The sequence below is a fragment of the Balaenoptera musculus genome, chromosome 6 (genome assembly GCF_009873245.2).
Source record: "Balaenoptera musculus isolate JJ_BM4_2016_0621 chromosome 6, mBalMus1.pri.v3, whole genome shotgun sequence".
Classification (NCBI taxonomy): Eukaryota; Metazoa; Chordata; class Mammalia; order Artiodactyla; family Balaenopteridae; genus Balaenoptera; species Balaenoptera musculus.
The window spans coordinates 8,629,379-8,635,476 of NC_045790.1; positions in this window are offsets into that span (position 1 = coordinate 8,629,379).

Consider the following 6,098-nt stretch of genomic DNA (forward strand, 5'->3'; position numbering starts at 1 on the left):
TCCTTCCTCCCGCCCCTGCTCTCCAGCTGGCTCTGGGTCTCAGCTCCCCACACCTGCTCAGCGACCTGGAACCCTTTCCTGTCTCCAGCCTCCCCCTCACAAACTGTTCTCCTTCAGGCAGTGAGCCTTCTCAGGCTTTGCTGTACACACACACACACACACACACACACACGGTCCCCCATGCTCCACACCCTACCAACCCAAGTCCCACCCCTCTCCTTCTAACCCAAGCCCCGCTCCTCTGCTTCCTCCCACAGTAGGGATCTGTCTCTGTGGAAAGGCTGGCCTCCTTTTGCCAGCCTCACCTCCTCACCGACTCCTCATCCCACCAGGATCTGGCCTCCCCCACTTCTGCACTGGCCAGTGGCATCACGACTTCCTGCTGCATGCATCCCTGTTTTGTGCTGGGTGCAGAAAACAGCTCTGGGAGGTGTCCCCGTGCAGTGGCCAAACACCCGCATGCCAAGATCTGTGGGGAGCTGGTCTCGCTGTCCTGCTTAGCCTTGCCCTTCTCTGTCCCAGAAGCCCAGCTGGGGACCTGAGGGGCGAGCCCTGCTCCCCCCCTGCCTCCCTGCCCATAAGCCCCGACTCCGTGCCCAGGAGCCTCAGGGGGGAAAGCCCGGGACTCTGGGGGAGTCGGTGGCTGAGCTGTCTGGTGCTGGGGTTGCCTCCACTGGTACCTGCCCAGGCTCTTCGGTGTCGGGCCTGGCCCGGGGGGTCCTGGCCATGCGTGAGAGCTCACGAAGGTCCCAGCATCTGCCACCTCAACCACTCAGAGCCATCGTTCCCGTCGGCCACGTGACTCCACCTTCCTTGTCCTCGTGGTCATATTACTTCAGGGCCCTCGCTGCCTCTCCTGCCACTGGGAGGACCTGGGTTAGGGTCACTTTGTTCCACTCCCGCAGATTACTAGGGACAAGGGGAAGGGGAGGGGATCCCTAGGGCTCCTCACGAAAACTTACTCATTCCCTCTTCAGCAACATTCACACTCTTGTTTATCTCATGGAGGGAACGAATGGACCAAGTGTGCCCCTTTGCAATGTGTAGTTGCTATGCCACTGTCCCTTTCTGTCCTTGCCATCCTTGGCTGATGCTTCTGTTGAACAATTGTTTATTTCTTGGCTTCTAACGAGCCACTCTCTCCTGAATGATCTTATGTCTCTCCACACATTCCTTCTCTGCCTTCTGTGAAGACTTCCCTGCCTCCGTTGGTCCCTTACATGTTGCCATGATCCAGGGCTCTGTCCACAACCTCCTGTCTTTCTAGGCTACGTATCCTTTTTAAAAATTCTAATGGTGAGAACACAACACGAGATTTACCCTCAAAACATTTTAAGTGTACAATAGAGCTGCAGGCAGTCTGCTATACAGCAGATTTCTAGAACTTATTCATCCTGCACACCTGATACTTTATGCCCATTGATCAGCAACTTCCCATCCTCCTCTCCCCCCGTCAGCCCCTAACAACCACCGTTGTGTGCTCTGATTCTATGATTTGACTATTTCAGATATCTCATACAAATAGAATCATGCAGTATTTGTGCTCTATGACTGGCTTATTTTGCTTAGCATAACGTCTTCAAGAGTCATCCCATGTACTCTCTTTTTATTTTTAAAATTTAATTCTTTTATTGGGGTAAAATATACATAACATAAAATTTACTTTTTTTTTAAACCATTTTTAAGTGTAAGTTCAGTGACATTAAGTACGTTGACATTTCTGTGCAACCATCACCCCCATCCATCTCCAGAAGTTTCCCAACTCCCCAAACTGAAACTCTGTCACCATTAAACACTACGTTTCCCTTTCCTCTCCCCCAGCCCCTGACAATCCCATTCTGCTTCCCGTCTCTATGAATCTGAGTCCTCTAAGACCTCATGTAAGTGGAACATACAGTGTTTGCCCTTGTGTGACCAGCTTCTTTCACTTAACATAATGTCCTCAAGGTTCACAGGCCACATATTCTTGAGAGACTTTATACAGTGCATGACATCGATGTTCATCCATAGAAACGACGTATTTCTTCCAGATTTAGGTAATGGAAGTGTTCACTATCCTCTGTCTCAGCTTGGGGTATGCTGATGTCTTTCCCCAGAAATGGATGATTGAGAAGCTATGCTGCTTGATAGGTTTTCAGGGGTCCCCGGGGCTGATGTGTGTTGGGGTGTGTTGCCAGAGGGAATCTTCATGCAGTGGTCCAAGGAGGTGAGTCTCCAAGTCCAGGCTTGCCCAGCAGGAGCTGTCACAGCCTGCAATGCTGGGGTAGGGCCTACAGGATGGCCGCCATGCCTGGACTCTCAGGTGATGCCCCTTACTTGAGTTCTCTCCTAAGTCTGGGGTCCCAGAGCTGGGATGGGGCTTGATGTCCCAGACCTAGAGCCCCTTCTCATTTCCTTTCCCATCCCTTTCAATGTTCTCCTTGTGGTCTGTAAGTCACAATTCTCTTTGTTGCATCAGAAACTCAAACTGGCTTAGACCAAGTGAGAATCTATTGTGTCACAGAACAAAAGTGTCTCAGCGTGTGCTTCAGGCGAGGCTAGATCCAGCTGCTCAAATTTGTGTTCATTTCCAGGATTGTCCCTGAGCTTTTCCTTTACCAGCCCCCTTCCTGAAATGCACTTCTAACCCCTGATCACCTAGTTAACTCTTACTGATTCTGCAAAGCTCCACTTGTGTGTCAGCACTTCTAGAAAGTCTTCTGGACCCTCTTCTCCCCCAGGCTGATTCAGTGTTCCTCCAGCTGCCCAAACCAGCAACCTGCGAGTCATCTTACCTGCTCCTCCCCCTCCACCTCCTTCCCAGTCACTCCAAGTTCTACCGACTTTACCTCCTAAATATTTTCGGGTCCCTTCTCTTCTCTCCACCCCCATCACTATGACCCAAGGATAGTCCTCCATCATTTCTTGCCTAGGTACTATCATACCCAGACCCCAAACAACTATTCTCCACACTGTCACCAGAGAAAACAAAAACAAAAACAAACAAAACTCTGCTTATGGACTGGAAATTGGCAAGGGGGAACTTGCTAGGGTGATCATAATGTTCTGCATCTTATTTTGGGGGGTTGGTTATTCTGGTATAACCGACTTGCTTAAGATCTCTGAATTTTATTTTATATAGGCTATATTGTTCCCTCTCTCTGCACACACAGATACATAGATACTTAAAAATGGACTATGTCAATTTCTTGCTTCAAAACCCTCAGTGGTTGCTTGTAGAGTAGCCCCCGAAGACTTCATGGGGCTTACAAGGCCCTCTGTGATCGGGGTCTTTCTTTCTTCTCCAGCCCTTTCTTCTCCTCCTTCCGGAACTTTGCATATGCTGCTTCTCTTCCTGGAAGCTCCTCTACCCTGTCTCTGCCTACATCCTTCTGGTGCCTTGGGTATCAGCTTAATTGTCTCTTTCCCAGGGAAACCTTTTCCGGGTCCCTGTGACAAGTCTGGTAGCCCTGAACGCGTTACCGGCAGCACTTTGCACGTTGTAAGTGTTCACTTAACCATTCTGATGATTTGTTTTGGTGCCTGTTTCCTCTAGGTTGTAAGACATGAGGGCATTTCCTCTTATTGACGACTTTTGCTCACCACTCTGCGCCACGGTATGCTCCACGGCCTGCTGAATGGCTGTGACTATCTTTGTCATGACCCTATGATGTGACCTTTCACCTTTCTACTGAACAGTTGCCTCCTGGTCCAGCCTGCTTATCACATGAAGGCGTGGGCAATGTCTTTTGCTCCCCTGGGGCCCCGGGGGTTGGTGTATGGCCTGCATGGTGGCCGGCACTCAGTAGATGTTTGCCAGTTGCATGATTGGAAACATCACGAAGTGATACTGACAGAATGGAAACAGGCTATGGACAGAACTTTCCTAGGCACTTGACTCATTTTGGCCACACCCAATGTTCTTTCATTAAAAGGGACATTCTCAAATCTCCCTTGAGATCCATATAAAAGCCACATAGTTTGGCTTTGAACTTGATGACCTTTCCTATTTACCATTTGTGGAATGAATATGTGTATCTCAGCTTACCTATCTTAAAGGCCTGTTTAGTTATAGCAACAAAACAAAACAAAAACCTCATAGAATTACTGAACAATGCTAAAGAGTGTTCTTAGTTAGTAAATAATGGGAGTTATATTCCAGGAGCTTTAAATATATTATCTCTTTTAATGCTTGCAAGAATTCCATGAGATCAGTATAATGATAATCATTCCCAGTTGACGTATGAGGAGACTGAGGCCTAGAGTGATTATGTATCTTGCACAAGATCACAAAACTAGTGCTGAAACCCGGTCTTAACAATTGGCCATACTAATTGCTACTGCAGAATTCAAGAGTTTTCTAGATAAGTCCAGGACATTCAGGCTTCAAAGACTCTAGTTAACACCCAAGTAGAGCTGACTTAACTGCTTGCTTCAGGCTACAATATACACGATAACCTAGAGATTTTGTATATCCTTGAATGATTCAGGGCAGATTTGGCCATTATATTTTCTTTTTGTCCTTTATCATCATCATCATCGACATTGGTTTTTTTTTTTTATAGTCACCATTAGATTCTCAGACCTTACTCATCCTTTTTTTTTTTTTTTTTGACTGCACCGCGCAGCATGTGGGATCTTAGTTCCCCAACCAGGGGTCGAACCCATGCCCCCCTGCATTGGAAGCACGGAGCCTTAACCACTGGACCACCAGGGAAGTCCCCTTGCTCATCATTTAGCTGGAAGTTTGTACCCTTTTACCAACCTCTCCCTATTTCTCCCACTCCCCAGTCCCTGGCAACTACTTTTCTACTCTCTGTTTCTATGAGTTTGACTTTCTTTTTAGATTCCACATATAAGTAAATACTATGCAGTATTTGTCTTTCTCTGGCTGCCTTGTCTCACTCAGCACAACGTCCTCAAGGTCTATCCGTGTTGTCAAATGGCAGGATTTTCTTCTTCCTAATGGCTGAATAATATTCTATTGTATCAATATATACATACCATTGATGGACACTTAGTTTGTTTCCGTATCTAGGCTGTCGTGAATAATGCTGCAATGAACACAGCGGTGCAGATATCTCTTCAAGATCCTGTTTTCATTTCCTCTGGATACAGACCCAGAAGTGAGATTGCTGGATCATACGGTAGTTTTATTTTTAATTTTTGGAGGAATCTCCATACCCCATGATGTTGATTCTCATCGTCAACATTTTTTATCATCTTCATCATCAGAATTGAACCCCTATTAAGACATGAGTTTGGATGCTAGAAATATACGAAGGTACATGGTAAGGTCACATTATCTAAAAATAATCCATCTGGAAGGGAACACAGAGGTGTTTTTGTCCAAACCCTAAACTTTCCAGATAATGGAATGAGACCTTGAGCAAAGGGGGCATCACTAGTTAGATACCAGAGTCTGGGCTGGAGCTCAAGCCTCTGACCACATATTAGTGCCGTTTCATCTACATCATGTTACCTGCCTGTGATGGTGAGCTTTATGTATTGACTTGGCTGGGCTGCAGTACCCAGTTCTTTAATCAAACGTTAATCTAAGTGTTGTTGAAGGTCTTAAGAGAAAAACCAAAGTTTGCTGAAAATGAAGAAATTGTGCCTTAAGACTGCATCATCCACTCCTGCCTGAGTTTCTAGGCTGCCAGCCTGTCCTATAGATTTTGGACTTACTAGCCCTGGTAATCACATAAGCCGATTCCTAAAAACAAATCTCTTCATATCTATCTGTCTGTCTGTCTATCTATCTATCTATCTATCTATCTATCTATCTATCTATCTACTTACTTATCTATTTAGCTATTATCTGTCAATCATTTATCAATTTATCTATCAATCATCTATCAATCTATTATCTATCCACCTACCTATCATCTATCTATCTATCTACCTATTGCTTTATCTATCTATCGCTCATCTATCATCTATCTATCTATCTATCTATCTATCTATCTATCTATATCTTCTTGGTTCTGTTTCTCTGGAGACCCCTGACTGATAATACTGCCCTATAGGGACTTACATGGCACACATAGCTTTTTGTTCACATATATACAGCATATATATTTAGAGTAAATACACAAAATAACAAAACTACCTAAAAA